Raw genomic sequence first — 21635 nt, 5'->3', positions numbered from 1 at the left:
TTTGGTGGTATTATGTCAGATCTTGCAAGGAACTCAGCCAGTTGCCTTAACTCTTTAAATTCTAGTAAAATCCTGTGAATTTGGCATGCCTCGTGACAAATGGTCACTTAAGTCTATCACATGAGAGATATTTTTAGGTTTAACTACTGTTTATTTAGCACTTATTTGATTATCTCACATTCAGCCACTCACATCAGCTAGCCCTGCCTTTATTAGATACTAGTAGATCTAAAAGGCTCTCCTAAAAAGCCAGCCTTCTGTACCAGACTTATATATATATAAAAGAAAATGGGAAATGTTACTATACTTGGGGCACTGAAATTTTAGGGAAGTCATTATATCGCTCTCTTTTTCTGATTTCTCATCCATACAATTATAGGGTTAGGTCTGATAGTATGCAATGGAAATTCTCAAAGATTACGTTAAAGAATTACCTGGTAAGCTGGTTAAAAATTAAAAATTCTGGATATCACCCCTAGAGACTCTAATTTTCCAGGTAGGGTCCAAAGATGTCTATTTTTAACCAGCACCAGACAATTCTAATGCAAATTGTCCATGAGAAATACTAGTTTACCAGCCATCTTTTATCTCTATTTATTCTATTCCTCAATTCAACCAAAACCACACACTCTGAGGCTTAGCAATAGAGTACCAGCCTAACAAGCACCTAGGGTAGAAGCAGGTTTCTGTGAATAAGCATCTTTCATAAGCACAATAACCACGAACTCTCCTTGCTGTGTGACGATTGCCGTGCCCAAAATATGCCTAACACCAGCATCTGATATAAGAGAGAGTGTTGTAATTTAATAACTCTCTTCCATAATTTATCACCCTGGACCTGTAGCACACAGAGATGATAAATAACCGAGTCAGCAACTATTTTAGTGCCCAACAGACAAGCAACTGCTATTTAGAGCACACTGTGGTGTCCTTCCTCAGGCCAGGAGACAGGAACTCAGAGAGGTTTCTTTTTTTTTAATTATTGTTATTTGCTTACTCAAATGAAGACTTATCAGACTAACTAGGCTCCTTCATGTTGTTAGAGCAAACACCAAAGAGAAAGAGATCTCCGCCAGCTTTCACAGCCGCTGACAGTATCCTTCCGCTGCATCGCCAGGGTGGGGCTGGGTAGCAGGGCTTCTCTACCTCTAACGTGCACTCGAATCCCTGGGGCTCTTGTTAAAATGCAGATTCTGATCCAGCAGGTCCAGGGTAGAGCCTGAGATTCTGCACTTTTAACAAGTTCCCCGGGTGATTCCGATGCTGCTAGTCCACAGACTAAGTAGCAAGGCTTTCTTTAGGGATCTGCTCTGGAGGCAGTGACCTGCCTTGCAATCCTGGTGTTACCGCTTATTAACCGTGTGGCTCTGGGCAAGTTGTACTTCCAGCCTTAGTTTTTTTGTATGTGTGTGAGGAAGATCAGCCCTGAGCTAACATCCATGCCAGTCCTCCTCTTTTTGCTGAGGAAGACTGGCCCTGAGCTGACATCCTGCCCATCTTCCTCTACTTTATGTGGGACACTGCCACAGCATGGCCTGATAAGCGGTTCGTAGGTGCACGCCTGGGATCCGCACCCAGGCGGCCAGCAGGGAGCATGCGCCCTTAACTGCTACGCCAGGGGGCCGGCCCCAAGCCTTACTTTTTTCATGTGTAAAAGAGTAACTCCTTTCAAGGGTTACTGTGAGAACTAAAGGAGGAATGACTGTAAAACAGCTGGCCTGTGGAAACCTTCCAATAAGTGTTCCTCATTGTTGCGGTGTGAGCACACACCTTCATGGAACACCTGCAGCAGACTGTAATCACAGTTTTCAGGTATTGTTCACATCCTTTCTGGATCATCTTCCACCCTGTCTCAACAGTCTTCAGTCACCCCAAACTATATTCAGTTGTTGATACAACTGGAGAAGGAAAAGGTGACATGATGGGAGCAAAGACATTTGAAGATACTACACTGCTGGCTTTGAAGATGGAGGAAGGGGCCATGAGCCAAGGAACGCAGGTCTAGAAGCTGGAAAAGACAAGAAGACAGATTCTCCCCTAGAGCCGTCAGAGAGAGCGCAGTCCTGCCTTTAGCCTAGTGAAACTGACTTCAGACTTCTGGCCTCCAGAACTGTGAAAGAATAATGCCAATCATTATTTGACTGACTCGGCACTGTATTTTTCCTATTTCATTAGGGCCCGACCAAGATTGTTCCCTTTTTACCCACCCCACTCAAATGGAAATTCCCTAAGGCCAATGACCTTGTCTCTAGCAGCTAGAACGGTGCCTGGCACACAGTAGGTGCCTGATACAGATTTATTGAATGAATGAATTACAGCTATCCCCTCATCATTCCCTCTCTTCAGGAGCCTGAGTACAACTCCCTGAGCTCACCATTATTCTTGTTTACCCAAAACTCTATACTAGAGATGCAACCGGATTCTGAGAGGTGAATTCAAAGCCACTTCCCATTGGCCACTGACAAAACAACATAAAGGAAAGGTGAGCCCTTACTCCTAAAAGCAGCAAGTCATTATTGGAACAGAGAAGGAAGGAACATTTCTTGATTACAAATGAGGAAACTAAATCTGAGAGGTTAAGTCACCTGCCCAAGGTCATAGAGTAAGGATTCTTCTTCAGGCTCATATAACCAAAAAGTTTTTACTATACCAGTGGTTCTCATGGTGTGCTCCCTGGACTACCAGCAACTGAACCCCTGGGAATTTGTAGAAATGCAAATTCTCAGATCCACCCCAGAGCCACTGAAACAGGAACCCAGGGAGCCCTCAGACGCTGTGTGTAACAAGCCCTCCAGGGGATTTTGTGCCCACCAAAGTTTGAGAACCATTGTCCTCTACCATGCTGCTCTTAGCATCTTCAAACCTACTCCTGGGAATGTTTAAATGTTACATCAGAAGACCCAATAGTTACCCTAAGCAGTATAGACTTGCATGATGCATAAAGCTACTAATAAAGAGAGAAGAGATTAGTATTTCTCATAGGAAGGAAGTTTGAGAGTATGGGGGCTCAAAATTGGCCACCCCAAAATGTATCTCTTTGGCTTGATTATTTTTAAGGACAAAAGATTCTGAAAGAAACTTTGACCTTTCCCCTAACTGCCTAAAAAAATTTAAGAAGTCCTGTCCCAGGAAGGAGTTATATCACCATAGAGAACTCTGTGTATGACTGAGAGGATCCTTACTAAGCCCATTTTTGTCAAGCCCATTTTATCTCTCTCTCTCTCTCTCTCTCATCACATTGTCTATAGACGGCCCAGAAAACATTTGTTTCCCAAACATTTGCTTTTCCATCTCCATATGAATTGCCTTCCTCCCCTTTGGAGTCCCAAACCACTACCCGCAACATCCTCCTTTAGGGAGTGGCTTCCACCATTTTGGCGAGTTACTCAGTTCTCCTGAGTTTCTCCCATGTATATATATATATTATTAAACTTTGTTTGATTTTCTCCTGTTATTCTGTCTCACGTTAATTTAGTTCTTAGACCAGCCAGAAGGACTTAGAGGGTAGAGGAATAGTTCTTCCTCCCCTACAAGAGAAAGCCAAAAAATGAGAATCCCAATCCCCCCTCACTCCCGCCTCATGCCCCTCCTCCCACCTGCTATGGTCCCTGGACCCCTCAGCACAATGCAGAACAGATCCCTTGACGCCTGAACAGCCTGCGAGACTTAGGGGAAAGTCCTGAATTATAGGGTGCTCTGAGGGAGAAAATGAAGGAATACTTTCTTGTGAAGGGAGAGAGCCCTTTGTATTTACTATTTTATATGAAGGGAGACAGAGATGAAAAACATGATCTCGGCAATATTAAGCAGATTAGATATACTTAAGGACAGGAGAGGAACCATAAAATTTAAAAAGAAACATAGTCTCTAAGGGTGACATGAAGTTTGGGATTTTCTTTAAAGTACTCCTGCAAAATAAAGGGGATGGAGGAGGCAAAATGTTGACAAGTCCTCAAGTTGGGGAGTGGAAGTTTGTGATAATTCCCTCCACTTTTGGGTGTATTTGAAAATTTTCCATATTAAACAGTCAAAAAAAAAAGAAAAGAAATATAGTCATAGTGCTCAGATGAGAGGTAAGAAAAAATACTGTGAACATCTCAGCCTGATAAAGGCATCTGTTGAAACAAGGAAGAGGCTAGAAGTTCCAGGAACTTAATAGGACAACTACTCCATGGTTTTGACCTCAAGATCTGAGCTGAAGTCAGTCTCACCTGTAGGTTCCAGAACGCTAGCAAGATAACACCCTCACCCTAGAAAAGAAAAATGCCCATATTCTTACATATAAGGGTTGTTATGCAATTTTTAAATAAGACATACAGTCATGCACTGCATAAAGAAGTTTTGGTCAACAACAGGCCACATATATGACAGTGGTCCCATAAGATTAGTACCGTATAGCCTAGATGTGTAGTAGGCTATACCATCTAAGTTTGTGTAAGTACCCTCTACTATGTTTGCAAGACGCATTTCTCAGAATGCATCCCCGTCGTTAAGTGACACATGACTCTAGTAAAAAATTATTCATTATTTATCTATAATTCAAATTCAACTGGGTGTCTTGTGATATTGTGATTTATAATAATTATGTATTTGGTCATTCTGTTACTGAACCAAAGTGGGTTTGCTCCCAGGCTAGTTAAAATCAGACTCTCCACGAGAAGTAGTTGTCACATAAAATAGAGTTTATTTGCAGCAAATAGGATACCATGAGGAATCATTTCCGAAGTCGTGGTTGTCCTCAAGCATGGGACCACAGGGGCCTTTCATTTTGGATGGGGAATGGATATTCAAAAGGGAGAGGTGGGTGTTCACTTGCACAGGCTCAGTTGGCTCATCTGCGCAGGCCCTGCTCTTGCGGTGGGGCTTGGTGTGGTTCAGGGTATTTGGTGATTGCATCTCTTAACATAACAAAAAAGAAAAAACAATTTAGAGAAAAAGTTAAATTCTTCTGAAACCTCTCTTGAGTTCCTCAGGGCAATTGGTGACAATTTAGTGAACAAAATATCTTTCTCATATATATTTGGTCTTCCACCACAGTTCCTGGCTCACAGCTCCCACCCTTGGAATTTCATAAGTGTTGAGAGCAACAAAAAGTGTCTTTTGTTATGTTAATGAGATGGGTTTTGGAAAGCACTTAAGGATGGGGGCTGGTTGCCAAAGGAGCCAACCTTGTGATTAGAGGGTTAGAACATTCAGTGCCACTCCTGACATCAGAGGAAAAGAGAGGGGCTCGAGGTTGAATCAATCACCAGTGGCCAATGATTTAATCAATCGTGCCTATGTAATGAAGCCTCCACAGAAAACCCAAAAAACAGGGCTCAGAGAGCTTCTGGATTGGTGAACACATGGAGATTCGGGGAGAGAGACGTGCCTAGGGAGGGCGTGGAAGTTCAGCATCCTTTCCCCATGCTTTGCCCCATGCATCTCTTCCATTTGGTTGTTCCTGAGTTATATCCTTTTGTAATAAGCCAGTGACCTAGTAAGTAAAATGTTTCTCTGAGTTCTGTGAGCCACTCTAGCAAATTAATTGAACCTGAGGAGAGGGTGGTGGGAACCTCTGATTTATAGCCAGTCAGATGGGCTTGCATCTGGCATCTGCATGGGGAAGATGGGCCGTCTTGTGAGACTGAGCCCTCAACCTGTGGAATCTGATGCTATCTCCAGGTAGATAGTATCAGTATTGAGTTGAATTCTTGGAAACACAGCTGGTATCCTGAGCATTGATTGTTGGAGGTGTGGGAAAACCTCTCCTCCTAAGAATTAAAATTGGGATCTGGACACATTTACCTATATTTTTATTTGCTAAATCTGGCAACCCTACCAATATTCTATTATCTAACCAATATTTGACACCATCATCGAAGGTTGATCCAAGTATATTTTCTACCTCAATCCATGTAACTTCCTCTCCTCTCTGCTCATCCTCTCTTTATCTCTCCTCTTCTTTCCCAATACATTTTCATCCCCCTTTTTTCCCTGGTGTCTGTATCGTATGGTTAATTTCCTCCACAGTAAATCTACTTTACTCATGCAAATCAATGGAAGACTTTCTCAAAATTATATCAGATGGTGATAAATCTAGATTCAAAACTAAGTCAAATTACCATCTCACTGGTGTTGGCATTTTCCGAACCACTACATTTCTTTCCAGTACTGGAACCCAAAAGTCAAGAACTTAGGAAGATGGAGGAAGAGAAATGAGAAGACAGGAAAGAGAGCCAGTCTGGCCCTGGATCCTCCCCTCCTACCCGAGAGAGGGATATTTTGAGTCTAGCTGTTTACACCTTGAGAAGTGAATCTAGATAATTGGTCACTTTTTTAAAGAAAAGACAAATTTTATTTTGCAGAAGAGAAGTTTTTTTAAAAGAGAAAACAAGGCAAGAGAATCAAGGGTAACAAATATTAATACACAGAGCTCTTTTTGCTAACATTTTGTAAAAACAAAGAATTTCACAAGTGTTCTAATTAGTCGTCAACCCCTGTAGGTGGTTGGGTGGCATGACTTATTATCATAGATTTACAAAGAGAGCAACAGCTCAGCAGGGTGGAGGGACTGACTGGGATTCTGATGGTAGGGTTTAGTGTGTAAGAAAACTGGGCTTTGGGTATGAAGAGTAGCGCCCAGGCCTTACTGGACCTCTGTAATCACTGGACAGGGTGGTATCAGCGTGCATCTGCTAGGAATCTTCCTTTTGCAGGTGACAGAAAACAGGACAAACAGGGAATTTACTGAGTCTCATGACTGAAAAGTCCAGGAGTTGTCTAGCTTCTGGTGTGACTTGCTCCAGGGGCTGAAACAATATCACCAGGTCTTGGTTTGTTTCTCTCCACTTCTCAGCTCTTCTTCTGTCCTAGCAGCTCCATCCTCAGAATAGACTGCCCCTGATGGTCTTCGGTCAGGAAAAAAAAGCTTCAGCTTTGCATACTTTCAGGCTCAAGGCTTGCAAGAAATAAACAAACAAAAAAAGGAAACTTTTCTCAAAAGACCAGAAAGGATCCCTTTGAGAAGTATTGGCTGTACTTGTGTTGTGACTCCGTTCCTTGACCAATTGCTGTAGAGAGAGAAATGCAACTGTCTGATTGGCTTAGAGCCCTGAACCAAGCGTGAGCCACCCCAAAGCCTGTGGCTTGAAATAGGATAAACTCCTCAAATGACTGTTTTCTGCCTTGCAATCAAACCTTTGGATCCTGAGAGGTAGCACACCCAACTGGCTTTTCTTAGACCGCAGAAGTTCTGAGCTCTCTCCTGGCCCTTTCTCAGGTGGGTCAACCTGCCTGCTGTGTATGAGAAGAATGCCCTCTGGACTCCTTTCGGAAGAGTCTGTGCCTGTGGATATCAGTGCCTGCTCCTCAGAAACAAACTCAGAAGTGAGGCAGCATGAGAATGAGAAAGGAAAAGGCTGGTGACATCAAGTAGTGACCCATCCAAAGGGTACCATGGATGTTCTTCAAACCCAGGCTGCAGTGTTCTGCAAGGACTAAGAACTGGATAGAAAACAAAATGGAATGAGATAAAATCCAGAGGCTACATAAGGGTGCCCAGTTATGTTGCTGATATTGAAAGGCCAAGCTGATATGTGGTTAGCTTTTCAATTCCCTGAGAAGGGAACCTGTAGGTAACCCGAGGGTAACCTGTGACTGCCACAGGATTATGGGTAAAACCCAAGCTTTATCACCTTCACGGTTTCCTTTCTGCAATTTGACTCTAAGATGACTAGTCCTACCAACGTGTGAATCCAGTGAGTGGATGTAGCAGCTATGTACTGTTTTTAATCCATCCAAGATCTATTACTCTACCTTTTTTTTTCTGGTAAAAGCATCCAATTTTTCTTTAGAGAACCACTCACTCCCAATCTTAGTGTGGTTTGAATGGGGCGGAACTAACTCCCTAGCTCTAGAAATGGGCAAAGAATGAAGGCCTAGTCAAATCAGAGAATTCCATGGCCATTGCCACATGATTGGTTCAGAAACAGGCCAATGAGACTTAATCACAGGACTTTTGCTGGAAACATCCAGAAGACAAACTTCCTTTTGTCCTGGGGTGGCTAAGAGCGAGGAGGTAAGCTTGGTCAACTTGCCACCACTGGGAGAGAATCTGCCTGAGAAAATGCTAACAGAGAGAAAAGCAGATCCAAGAAAAGGAGAGAAACAGATTCCTGGTAACATGACTTGGGTACCTGGATCCAGCCATGTTTGAAGCCAAAAATGAAACCTAGAGTTTTCATTTAAATTCTTGTCTTGCTAAAACCAATTTGAGTTGGGTATCTATTTTGTGCAACAAAATAGATACCCAACCAGGGACACTGCTAGCCCATACACACCCATGTGAAAATTAGCCCTGAGGGGTTAATGCTCAGGAAATCAATGGCGTGTTTGTGCACATTAGAAAAAGGCTCACTTTTCTCTAGGGACAGTTCTGACTAGTTTGGCTAGTGGATGTTGACACGAAATAATCTGTAACCATTCTATAGATAAGAGAGATAAGGTCAGTTTTACTTGAGCCAGGGTGAGGATTATAACCCAGGAAGGCAGTTTCCATAAAGGAAGAAAGTGTTCCAGAGAAGCATGGTTTTCAGTACAGTCTTATACCTTTTTAGAACAAAGAACATACATTAAACACACCCAGGATACATATTCATCAGAGTTTCGAAGAGGTATTTAGTTGCAAATTAGCAGGTCAACACAACCCTGATGTCGGGAAAGGGATTAATCTGGCTGTTACCGATAGAGTGTTACTGATACTAGGATACTGGCGTCAGAGGGGAAGTATGCATTCTTATCTTAAGAGAGTGCATTCTTTAATGGTTGAAGCAGATGTACAATGTATGTTTGATAGGCCATAAATCAGGCTTCTCTAGTTCAAGCCAAATAAGTTTCAAACCAGAAGTTACCCCATATACCTCAATATGTGAAAATCACTTGTCATGGACGTGGGCTAAATTTCAAGCTACTCATCCTCTCAGCTAGGCAGCTTTGCATAATGCTTTAACTGCATATATTTGTGCAGCAGCCTGAGCCTGGTTAACATACAAAAAGTTTGAACTTATTAACTCAAATTAACCTCTTATTGACAAAGGCTGTGGTTGCGTTAGGACACAGACTCACCAACCTAGAAACAGACAATAAGGGGATGACCAAATGCACCAGTTATCAATTCACACAGTCGGTGCTCAATAAATGACTGAATTTTACCATTATAAGGAGATAAGACCCCTTGGATATCAATACCAACCCGGACTGAGTACTAGAAATAGATAAGAAGGGCTATCCATCTGGTAAATGTGGCAGGACATCTGGTCAAAGACAAAAGCCAGCATCTAGAATTTGCCAAATTGGACCAGCAGAACAGAATATCCTAAAAATTGGGTGATATGTAGCAGGAAGCTTTCCCCAAAGACTGACTCTGGTGGTTTTAAAATATGCCCACAAATTCCCCGCCCCTTGAGTGTGGACTACCCTTAGTGACTTGCTTCTAACAAATAAAATGTGACAGAAATGATGGTTTATGACTTCAGGGAATAGATCTTAAAAAACATGCCTTGCTCTTTCTTGGAGCACTCATTGTAGAGGAAGCTAGATGCCATGTCATAAGGATATTCCAGCATTCCTATGGAGAATTCTAGATGTCCTCTCGCAAACAGCCAGCATTAGCACACAGCATTGCCAACCGTGTGAGTGAGCCACCTCGAAGGTGGCACATCCATTGTCAAGCATTCCTCCACTGGATAGCTTGACTGCAACCTTATGAGAGACCCCGAGACACAGCCATCTAGGAAAGCTGTTCCTGAATGCCTGCCCCTCAGAAACTGTCTAAGACAACAAATGTTTATCGTTGCTTTAAGTCAACAAGTTGTGGGGTCATTTTTAGTGCAGTAATAGATAACTAATACGCTGAGAGGAACAAGACTCCACTAAGAGCAGTGAGAGGCAGGCAGGAGGACCTCAGGCCCGGAAGAAATGGGGCAGTAAGCTAGGAACCAAGACAGGAAATCAGAAATGGCAATTGGGGTAGTCAAAGCAAAAGGAACACAGGTTTGACTGAGGCCTAGAGGCAGAGGCATGAATTCAGAGGTTCTTAGGTTTCCCCTGACTAGGAGTCCCATTGCTGCAGAGCCTGGGGCAGGACTGAGGCTAAAAGTTGGGCTAGTAATGGGCCAATTCTCCTGCAGGGGCCAAAACCTGGTAGAAATGTCAGCTTCCTGGTCTGGCTCCAGGCAGACTGAGGTCCCAGGGATAAACCACACCAGGATGAACTGCCTGGAGCCACCAGACACAGGTACCAAGGGATGAGTAGAAATCACATCCCGCGGTAGATGGAAGGTCTTAGTATAATGCAAAAGATGAAGGGTCAAAATCAGAGCTGGGAAGGAGCACATAATTGAGACAAGACAGATAGTAACATCTCAGGATGAAGGCTGGAAGAGGGGGAACTTGAATCAGGCAGACCCCCGAGGCTGGCCGTGGGAGGAAGGGTTGGGCAGGCCAGATACAAGGCTCAAACTAGATCAGTGGTTTTCAAGCCTGAATGTGCATGGGTAGCACACAGAGAGCTTTTTAAAACACAGATTACTGGGCCCCAACCCCAGAGATTCTGATTCTAAAGTCAAAGGAGGAACCTGGTAATCTGCATTTCTAACCCGTTCCCAGATGTTGGTGATGCTCCTCATGTACGTTGAGAAGCACTGAGCTCGGTAGAAGGGCTGGGATTATGCAGGACTACAGGAACAAGTCCATCACAGCAGGAAGAATCTGTAGAGCAGATATATTTGAGCAGAGAACCATTCACCTTCGCTGCATCTAATCAGATACCTGCATGTCCGATTCCTAGGCCTCCATCATATTTCTTGTGTGTGTGTGTGTGTGTGTGTGTGTGTGTGTGAGAGGAGGATCAGCCCTGAGCTAACATCCATGCCAATCCTCCTCTTTTTGCTGAGGAAGACTGGCCCTGAGCTAACATCCGTGCCCATCTCCCTCCACTTTATATGGGACACCGCCACAGCATGGCCTGACAAGCGGTGCGTCTATGCGCGCCCGGGATTCGAACCCAGGCCGCCAGCAGCGGAGTTCGAGCACTTAACCACTACGCCATGGGGCCGGCCCCTCTCTGATATTTCTTGAGCCCCACCCTCTGCTCTGTGCTACTCCTTTCACCATTGAAAATGAGGTCACTGTGAAATAATTGCTATCATTTATTGAGCAGTTACTATGTACTCTATTGACATTACAGTATATAATTCTGACATCAAACTTAGTAAGGGGAATACTATTATCATCCCCAATGTACAAATGAAAAGGACCAGAGCTTACAGAGGTTAGTTAACTGGCCCCAAATCATTCAGGGAGCTGAACTAACACTTCAGAAGTTACCCTAACTGTGTAACAGAGAGAGAGGTATTTCCCTGTGTAAGCAGGAAGCCCAATGTACCCCACAGTAAACAAAATCCATCAGGTAGCAAAGTACTGCGCAACAAACTGTAGCTGTTATCTCTTTTCAAAGAGAGATGAGACAGAGATGTTGTCTTCTTTAATGAAAGCTTGGATGCAATTCATTTCCTTTTAAAGTAGAATATAATCGAGATGCCTTTGATTTTTCTCTAAGAACCCCTGCTATACAGCAACAAATAGAAGGCAGGGGAAATCTCTATGTTGATTATTTCTTTCCTAGCCTGTGCACAAATGATCCATCGGTGGCTTATTTATTTCCAGACAAACCCTGTCTAGCTCTGTTTAGCGTTGAGTTAACTACAGTTGGAGAGCATAGTGGGAAACAACTAAAATGTCCAACATATTATTTATATAACCCATATGCTAAATACCATGGAGCACTTAAAACTCATATATTTTAGAAAAAATTTAGAATATTTAACATCATGTACAGGATATACCATTAAATGAAAAAAATCAGTTTATAACAATTTTAAAAATTATGTCTTAGGCTAATGTCTTGGTTTGGTTTCCCACAGAAGCAGACTCTGAGTCAAGAATTCAATTTCAAGTAGCTTATTTGGGAGGTGACCACAGGAGGCACTGGTAGAGAAGAGGGGAAGTGAGACAGGAAGGGGAAAGCAGCCAATGAAGGTCGCATTGTCATGCAAGATACCACCATGGGCAGCCCAACTTAACCCCACTGGGAACTCTGGAGCCAAGGTAGAACATTGCGGCTCCGAGTTATCCATGGAAGGGGTAAGGAATCTGGGTACTGAAACAGCAACTTTCGTCAGTCATTGTCTGAGGGCTGCTCCCGAGGGCCGTCAATTCTGTGGCAATTCCAGCTTGCCATGAGCAGATGTAGAATACACTCTGGCTGCCAAAAAAAACCTCAGGGGAAGAGATGCAGATGTTGGCAATTGAACTTGAGATGTAGGCCAGGGTGAACTACTGTGGTAAAGGCTGAAGGGGAAATTGGCAGAGCATCCAGAGTATTTGCTATACCTGGGTACCCCTGAACCTAGAGCTTGTTGCAAAAGCTTACGTGCAATTATTTTTTTCAGAAAGTGCGATCCCAAGGAGCAGGAGTGAGATGAAAGGGAGTGAGGCAGAGAAAGAGGTTAAGTCGGTGCAAGGGCACATTTCCAAGCTGGCCATCCTTTGTTAACAAGTGCAGTTGATTGACCTCATAAAGCTGTCTCTCGAGAGACGTGCTTGATGTATGAACTACTGCATCCCAGGACAATCTGTCCCAAGGAATGGAGACGACTTTAGTGCTGAGCTTCTGTATCTCATTAATGAAAGGTTTCCCCATGGTGAATTAACTTCTCAACTCTACCAGATGCTGCATGGGGGGCACCAAGTGGAACTCATGACCTCTCACACCTCAAAAGCAAGAGGGAAGCCAAGAGTAGGAGGCGAGGGGCATCCAGCTTGGCCAGGGGGGAAGGGACTGCAGGGTATGCCTGGGTGAAATTGAGTCCACCCATGGCAGCCAAGTAGAAAAGGCGACCAAGGGCCTCAAAAATAGTCAAGGCCAAGAGGATCTGAGATGCTGCCTAAGACACACCTGATACGTTTTTGTTTACACATGTACACACATAAAACATACACTCACATGTACAAACACAATCACACATAAAAAAGACAACAGTTAAAAAAAGACAATGGTGGGGCCGGCCCAGTGGCATAGCGGTTAAGTTCACGTGCTCTACTTTGGCAGCCCAGGGTTTGCAGGTTTGGATCCTGGGTGTGGACTGACACACCGCTTGTCAAGCCATGCTGTGGTGGTGTCCCATATAAAGTAGAGGAAGGTGGGCACAGATGTTATCCCAGGGCCAATCCTCCTCAGCAAAAAGAGGAGGATTGGCAACGGATGTTATCTCAGGGCTAATCGCCTCACAAAAAAAAAGACAGTGGTGGAGCCCTAGTGGTTAAAGTTCAGTGCTCTCACTGCTTCAGCAGCCTGGGTTCGATTCCCGGTCATGGAACCACACCACTCGTCTGTCAGTAGCCATGCTGTGGTGGCGGCTCACATAGGAGAACTAGAAAGACTTACAACTAAAACATACAGCTATGTACTGGGGCTTTGGGGAGGGGAGAAAAAGGAGGAAGATTGGCAACAGATGTTAGCTCAGGGTGAATCTTTCCCAGCAAAAAACAAAAAGGAAAAAAATCTCAGCCCGCAGTTAGGGTAACAATAACTTCACCTTCTGCCTAGAGCAGGAGCTGGCAAACTTTAAAAAAACAAAAAAAGAAGAAGAAGACAGCAGTGGAGATCCAACCAAATTTTATTCCCTCCTACATTCTTTGATATGTGTTTGAAGTTTTATACAATTGAGATATTTTGATTTTATAATGGGTAACGGTCATGTGGATAGTTTTAGAAAGCGATGCAGAATAGTAAACCTTTATTTTTCCAATCAAAACAAATTGGTTAAAAAATTACTATTCTGTGTTTTACTTGATGGGCAAGGACAAAGTTATCGTCTTCAAGAAAAGGTTGAATCTTTTTCAGAGATTGTTTAGAAAAGCAGCAATGAGTTGGTGTGGGGGTTTTTTGGGTTTTTTTGTTTTTGTTTTTTGGTGAGGAAGATTGGCCCTGAGCTAACATCTGTGCCAATCTTCCTCATTTTTTGTATCCAGGACGCTGCCATAGCATGATTTGATGAGCAGTGTGTAGGTCCATGCCCAGGATCTGAACCCATGAACCCCAGGCCATCAAGCAAAGCACACAAATGTAACCACTGTGCCACCAGGCCAGGCCCAGTAAGTTATTTTAAATATGGGAAGCATAACTCTTGCCTTATGATAAAATTAGTTTCCAAATAATTTAAAAATACCTTTTGTTTACATGTCTTCCATCATTCATTTATTCACTCGCTCAATTAGCCAATAGTTGTTACTCACCAAATACTTTCTGAGCCTCTACTATGGACAAGTATTTGCCAGTCGCCGGTGATAACAAGAAGAATCAGAAAGAATAGCCACCATCTCAAGGCCCATGTTGGAGTGGGTAAGATGGGTTATGGCAGAGAAAATTGGTACTCACCAAGCATCCTCTTAGATTTCCCAGCCTCCATTGCAATGAAGTTGGAGCCATGTGACTCGTTCTGTCCAATGAACTGTGAGCAGAAGTGATGCATGTCGCTCCTGGGCTTGAGACAGCAATGAACTGATGCGACTCCTCCAAGTCTCTCTACCCCTGGAGCAATCACCCTAGAGGCCACATTTTTCTAGATGACGTATCTACAAGATGGATGAGGACCACCAGACCTTCATCAGACCTTGCATGAATAAGATACAAATCTTTATTATGTTAAGCTCCTGAGATTTCAAGGTTGTTACCACAGTATAGCCGAGTTTAGCCTGACTAACACACAGACAAATAAAAAATTACAATACACCATGTAATAACATAGAAGGGAGGTAAATTCAATGTGCTATGGAAACAAAGAAAAGGTGAATTAACAAAGCTGGAGTTGCCACTTAGACTTCCAACGCTGAGTCATAATACCCATGTGGAGAAGCAGCTTTCCCCACAGCCTGGACTGAGCACAGACCCTTTTCTTACTCTGGGATCCACAAAACATTGACCATCTTACGGGTTACTGTTATCTGGTAGATATGCCAGAGAAGCACGTCCAAATACCTTGCCACCAAACTCCAAAGAGACCCACCAAGTGATGCGCTCTGCTCGGTGTGGTGTCTCTCACGTTAGAAGGCGTCTCCTGGCGAGCCTCAGACCCTGGACCCTTAACAATCTGACAGTGTAGCAGACTCTTATGTTGTTGCAGTGTTTTTCTTCCACCCTCGACAAGATGCAACAATAAGATGCAACGACAAGGGCACAGTACCTTTGTGACTTTTTTCCCCAAAATCCATAACCTCAGTCTAATCATGAGAAAACGCCAGACAAACCCAAAGTGAGGGGCATTCTACAAAATATCTGACCAGGACTTTTCCAAAGTGTTAAGGTTACAAAAAAACACAAAGAAAGACTGAGCGACTGTCAGAGATTGGAGGAAACTAAGGAGATATTATGACTCAAAGCAACATGGTCTCCTGGATTGAATCCTGGAACAGAAAAAAGACATCAGTGGAAAAATTAGTGAAATCTGAATGAAGTCTCTGGTTTGGTTAATAGTGTTGTACCGGTGTTTATTTCATAGTTTTGATAAATATGCCATGGTTATGCAGGTTGTCAACATCAGGGGAAGCTGAGTGAGGGGTATGTGAGACCTCTCTATACTCTCTTCACAACACTTCTGTAAATCTAAAATTATTAAAAGATAAAAAGTTTGAGGAAAGGAAGCTAGAAAGGGTCTGGTTAATAAGATTGCACATACAGAAAAGGAGAAATGAAGGTACGTGTGAGAAAGCGCCTGTGTGTATGTGTGTGAATTTTTGTTTGTTGGTATGTCTGTGTGATGGTGTGTGGGTCTGTGTGTGTGTGTGTGTGTATGACATCTGGTGTGTGTGAGGGGGAGTGTGTGTCTCTGGGTGTGTGGCCATGTTTGTGTGTATATATGCTGGAGGAAGGGTGAGTTTATGTGAACACACAGCTTTACAGTGAGAGAGTTAATGAGTGAACCTAAAAGTGAGCGCCTCCTTCAAGTTGGGTCCTAGGCAACTTGCTTGCCTCCACAGACCCCGTCTTCTAATGAAGCTGCCAAGAGGAGCAAAAGGATACAGAGGGGGCACCTGGATTTGAACCAGGGACCTCTTGATCTGCAGTCAAATGCTCTACCACTGAGCTATACCCCCTGACAGTAATAAGTCTCATATAAACACTTATTCCACTTTTATGAGTTACATCATACTTCATAAATACCTCTTGTGGATGAGATTCTTTCTGGATTTAAATTCATCCCCAATTCCCTTCCAGTCACACCACCTCCTGCTTTTCCCAGAGCACGTAAGCTCATTCTCTTCCCAGCACTTGAAGCTCGGCGCTGTTTTCTCAGTCTAATTCTCCAGCTTTTAAAATACACCACCCACTGCCCATAACTCTCTGCGCACATTGACGAGTGTTTTAAGTATTATGGGCTGCCAACAAGTACTGGACATGGAGAGAATCTGAGGATACACGAATGGACTTCAGAGGTTCATATATAACTCTGAAATTACAGGCAAATATTGTGTACGGGCATATATTGTATATTGCGCATGTTTTCACCAGAGTTTCAAAGGGGACCTCGTGGAGACAAACTGTCTCCTTTTACAGTTAAAAAAAAGAAAAGCTGGACATTCCAAGGTCCAAAATTCACCTTTGAGCACCTCTGATTCCTATTCCCTTGAGTTCCAATCTGAGGGCTTTTACTCTTGTGTATCTCCAAGATTGGGAAGAAAGGTCAGGGACATCTCCATCATTGCAGCAAGTTCTCTCCATGTGGCCCGTCAGCCGCCGTAAAGCTGAGGAGGGAACAGCGGCCAGAGCTCAGCCCACAAGCTCTGTGAGGCCCCACACACCCCTTCCCAGCCTCTCCACTCTGAGGCTTTACAGGAACCTCAGATTTCAGACCCATATGTCCAGAAATAAACTTGTCACCTTCCTGCCCAGATGAGCTTCTCCCCTATTTTGCCGTGTTGTGATAACAGCTCATGTCTACTGGCCACCTGCTGTGCGCCAGGCACAGTACTGAAAGTTCTACCTGTGCCTTCCCAGGAATCATCACACAAACCCATGATATAGGTATTATTGTTAGCATACTGATTTTACAGGTAAGGAAACTGAGGCACAGAATGGTCACACAGCTAGGAGCTGGTGAGACCGGGATCCCAGTGTAGGCTCGGGGCTGAGCGCTGGGCCTGCCTACTTAACCATCTCATCAGCCTCCTCTCTGACTTGGTTGGTGACACCACTGGGTACTCAGTCATTTGGCCAAAGCACTTAACACAACCCTGGGCTTCACCCCCTCTCCCCAGTTCCAGTTCATCGCTGAGTACTGTTGATTTTACCTTTAACCTCCACTTAGGTCCACCCCCACCCCTAGACCGGCAGTGCCACCACCTCCTAAATGGCCTTCCGGCCTCCATCCTCACATCTATCCCCCCACCGCTCCCAGAACAGCCTGTTTTGAAACAAAGTCTCTCTAGGTCACTCCCCTTTAAATGCCTTCCCGAAAAACTCCAAGTCTCTTAGCACAACACGCAAAGTTCTCTGCATTTGGATCCCTATCTGCCTCTTGAGCTCGCGCTTCATCTTCTGACGCTCCCCATGTCGCATTTGGTGCCTCAGCTGCCTCCACCTGCATCCGTCCGGCTCCAGCCTCTGCCCGTGCACTTTTCTCTGCCTGGAACTCAACCACCACTCTCCACACCCCTACCTCCACTCCACCCTCTGTCTGTCTGGGGAGAAATTATTCATCTTTGAAACCCTGATTTGCCATCAGCTCCTCTGGGAAAGCTCCGCTCCTCTAGACAGAAGGAATCGCTGCCTCCTCTGCATTCCTGCAGCTGGCGCAGCTCGGGATGGCTCACAGCACCCTGACTTCTTTTTTTACAGGCCGGCTTCCTGATGGAGAGCACGCAGAGGCCAGGAGCTACGTGATACTCACCTCTGGCTTCACACTTGGCTCAGTTCTGGCGCATCGTAGGTGCTCAGTGTATGTTGTTCAAGCTCATCTGTGCTGCGGGCAGGAGGTAAACCTGGTCTAAGGTCTGACCTCTGGCCTATGGGTCCTGAATGAAGGCACCCAAGATGGGAGTGCTGGGCTGCAGGAAACGAATTGAAAGTGGAAAGGTAACAAATTCTCAGGCTTTAGAACAGGAGAAGAGTGCAGCCCCCTAAACTTCAGGCCAGTTCGTGTTTATCCCCAGCAGTGTTTTGTGAATAAAAGTGCTATCCCTTGACTTTCCTCTGGGCACAGTCACTAAATCGCTGCCTTGGCCTTGCAGCCAAAAGGTTCTAAAACTCGACGGACAGTCCTAGCACCTTGGGAGCATTGCTAGGCGGAATACTGTCACAAAGCTTTCAACACTAGGCGAGCAGTATGAGTAGTATGAAGTCATTGAGCCTGTGTGCTCTGAATTCAAATCCCGGACCTGCTCTTCGCAGCTTTTTGACCTTGAGCAATTACTGAGCGTCACCAAGTCTCAGTCTCCTCATGTAAAGTGCAGATACTGACAGCATGTATCTTGTAAAATTTTGGCGAGAAGTGAAGGATATAATTAATGTAAAGAACCTAAACTGGTGCCTGGCATATACACAAGGGACATTAGTTGTTATTCAACCAGCTATGAGCTACAGAAGATAAAATCAAAGTCAATCCATACTCTTTGAAAGCAAAAGGAGAGATGTACAGGGGGCACCTGGATTTGAACCAGGGACCTCTTGATCTGCAGTCAAATGCTCTACCCCTGAGCTATACCCCCAGTTGAATAAGTGTGTTTTTATAATCTATCTCTCTCACAGCATCCTGGTTCTAAAAACTTCCAATGACTCAGGGGAGCTATAATTAGAGAGAATGCTGCCTGGAATAAGTCTGGGCATTACAAGTCTTAGAAGTTTATTATGAAAAAAGACAGGACTCCTGAGAACTAAGTTCTCTGAGCCAAGAAACTCGTCTTAGACTTCCCAATACCCAAAGCCTCTCTTGTCCACCATATATCAAATAAAGTGAACCTCAGTTCCAGGTAAAAATCATCAGGCTTTCCACAAATGGCGACATCAATATAATGTGGATGATTGGATTCCTGTCACGCTTCCCTTAGCCAAGGCCTAGCCACTGAGATTCTCATTCCTCTTCATGACTTCACGGAACTGAGCTCATAACTGGCACTCACTAGATATTTGTTGCATTAAATTGATCCTGGAAAAAATATACATGAATAAAGATTTGTGTGAGAGATTTTCCAAGCCTTAACTATAAGATGATTTTAGTCATACAAAAACAGATGGTTAGATGGTAGTTTTATGTAATATAACTTGCCTGAAACTTGGAATATTGTCAACTCCAAAAGGTCATTTGATGAAGAGAAGCAAGGCTCCAAACAAGAGCCTCCTAATCAATTAAATAAATTATTTATCCTGATCTGACTACCATAGATGCCTTTTCAACTTCCAAACACAGCCACGATTAGAGACATCGGTATTTCTTGGTGTCATAAACATCTCCTCTCCCCCTAAAAAATTGTTCAGTTGCTTCTTATGGAAATCTTGCATGTTTAAACCTGTTGGGAAGTCTCTCTTCTGCCGATTTCCCAGCCCACATTCATTATTCAGGTCTTTTCAAAGGATCCTAGGTTTGGGATGGTCATTTTGTGTCAGGGTTGCGGTTGGCTGGGAGCCCAGGAAAGGCGAGAGACTCCATTCCCTTCTTTGTCTCCCCTGCCTCAGGCTAGAATTGAGAGCTGAAAAAAGCATCACAAGGCACACTTTGCTCATTGTTATTTTCTCACCCTGGACATCAGTGGGAGTCGAGATTTTAGCAGTAACAGATGTACTGTGTGCTTTATAACAAAGAACCCCGACGTTGGTAGTGATTTAGAGACCATTTATTCCAACCACTTCTTTTGTAGACTAAGAAACACAGATGGAAGGAAACTGAAGAGCCTCATTTAAAGTCATAGACATCAGTAGCAGGATCAGAAGCAAGGGTCCACCCTCCTACCAGCTCCTCAGAGACAGTGCCTGGAACAATGCAGGTGCTCAAAAAATGTTTGTGGGATAAATATCAAACTGTAGTTATGGAGAGGTAGACCAAACATCCTGACTTCCTCAGGACTCTCCTGGTTGTGGCTCTGAATGTCCTGTGTCCCAGGAAATCCCTCAGAAAGCTGGATTGGGGATGGTTGGTCACCCTAGATATTGCCTTATTTTTTTTCATCCATGGTATTTCTCAAACCTAATCATTCACAATTTTTACCAGTTCCACATACCTCCTGTACTAGTATTTACTTACTATTTGTCTTGATATCATCTCACTGTTTTTTATTGAGCCTCATTCTAAGCAAAAATATCCCTGAAGTCATGCCGATTGTGTTTCTTTCTACTGCACATCAAAATAATTACATAGCTATTGAAATATGTTAAAATTGTACTTTACACATGTTGCACTTACAATTTGTCATGCATGATTGCAAGCACTTTACAAATACTGATTCATTTAATCCTTAAAACAAGCCAATGAGAGAGGAACTGTTATCATCTTTACTTTACCATGAAGAAACTGAGGCACGGTGAAGTTAAATAACTTACCCGAGTTCACACAGCTGGTAAATTTGTCCGTGTGTCCTGAAAGTCATCTTGGAAACCCTCAGTGGTAACCACAGTGTGATGGTAAATTTTATGTGTCAACTTGACTGGGCCACAGAATGCCCATGCATTTGGCCAAACCTTATTCTGGGTGTGTCTGTGAGAGTGTTTCTGGATGAGATTAACATTTGAATCAGTAGACTGAGTAAAGCAGATTGATCCTCCCTTTTGGGCTGGCCTTATCCAATCCACTGAGGGCCTGAATAGAACAAAAAGACCGAGTAAGAGGGATGCCTCCTGCCTGACTGCTTTGAGCTGGGACATTGTCTTGTCATGCCTTCACAATTAAATTGCAATATCAGCTCTTCTTGGGCCTCGAGCCTGCTGTGCTTCAGACTGGTGCTCACACCACCAGTTCTCCTGGTTCCCAGGTCTTTGGACTCAGACTGGTACCACACATTGGCTCTCCTGGGTCTCCAGCTTGAAGCTTGCAGATCTTGGGACTTTTCAGCCTCCATTATAAATCTATTTATATCTATGTATACACACCCTGTTGGTTTAGTTTCTCAGGAGAATCCTAATACGTGCGGCAAACTCTAGGAAGAATAATTGGGCCTGCACCGGCCTTGAGGATACTGTCCACGTTTGTCGAGATTTCAAATACCTCCTGAGGCCCAGAACAGCACCTGCTGCAGGATAGGGCTTCTGTAATGATGGTTGAACCGCTCTGCTGTTGTTTTCCTAACTTTTGTTCCCTTCACCATCATGATGTCACATGTGGATCATTGTCAAAACATAAGCAAAAGTCAAAGTTCATATGTGTTTCAATTATAAGGTTTACAAGCCAAATAATCTAGCCCAAGTTCCAGAGCCTATCACTCAAAGATTTACATGGGAGCTACAAAAGAGGAGGGGATTACAGCACAAACCATCTTGCAGAGAGAGACCTCGGAAAAATTGTGGCAATATTCAAAATATGATCATCCAAGGGGTTTTGGAAACTGAGTTT

At 43.8% G+C, this 21635-nt stretch overlaps 1 long non-coding RNA gene and 2 other non-coding genes across 4 annotated transcripts; all 3 read right to left on the bottom strand.

Moving 5' to 3' along the window:
* Positions 1–6315: 6315 nt before the first annotated feature.
* LOC147916978 (uncharacterized) lies at positions 6316–20734 on the bottom strand. 2 transcript variants are annotated; one of them, XR_015552167.1, is made up of 4 exons: positions 20630–20734; positions 17988–18144; positions 14480–14714; positions 6316–6940 (listed from the first exon to the last, which is right to left on the bottom strand). It is a non-coding gene; the product is annotated as an uncharacterized LOC147916978 (long non-coding RNA). The 2 variants fall into 2 exon arrangements; XR_015552168.1 differs by lacking the exon at positions 6316–6940 and adding an exon at positions 10310–10749.
* TRNAC-GCA (transfer RNA cysteine (anticodon GCA)) lies at positions 16123–16194 on the bottom strand. The gene has a single exon. It is a non-coding gene; the product is annotated as a tRNA-Cys (tRNA).
* On the bottom strand, positions 18733–18804 carry TRNAC-GCA (transfer RNA cysteine (anticodon GCA)). The gene has a single exon. It is a non-coding gene; the product is annotated as a tRNA-Cys (tRNA).
* Positions 20735–21635: the final 901 nt, after the last annotated feature.

This window comes from Ceratotherium simum, chromosome 5 (assembly GCF_057802395.1).
Source record: "Ceratotherium simum simum isolate JZ-2026a chromosome 5, ASM5780239v1, whole genome shotgun sequence".
In the NCBI taxonomy this organism is placed as follows: domain Eukaryota; kingdom Metazoa; phylum Chordata; class Mammalia; order Perissodactyla; family Rhinocerotidae; genus Ceratotherium; species Ceratotherium simum.
The sequence above is the reverse complement of the archived record's forward strand: the minus strand, read 5'-3'. Positions and strand labels throughout refer to the sequence as shown.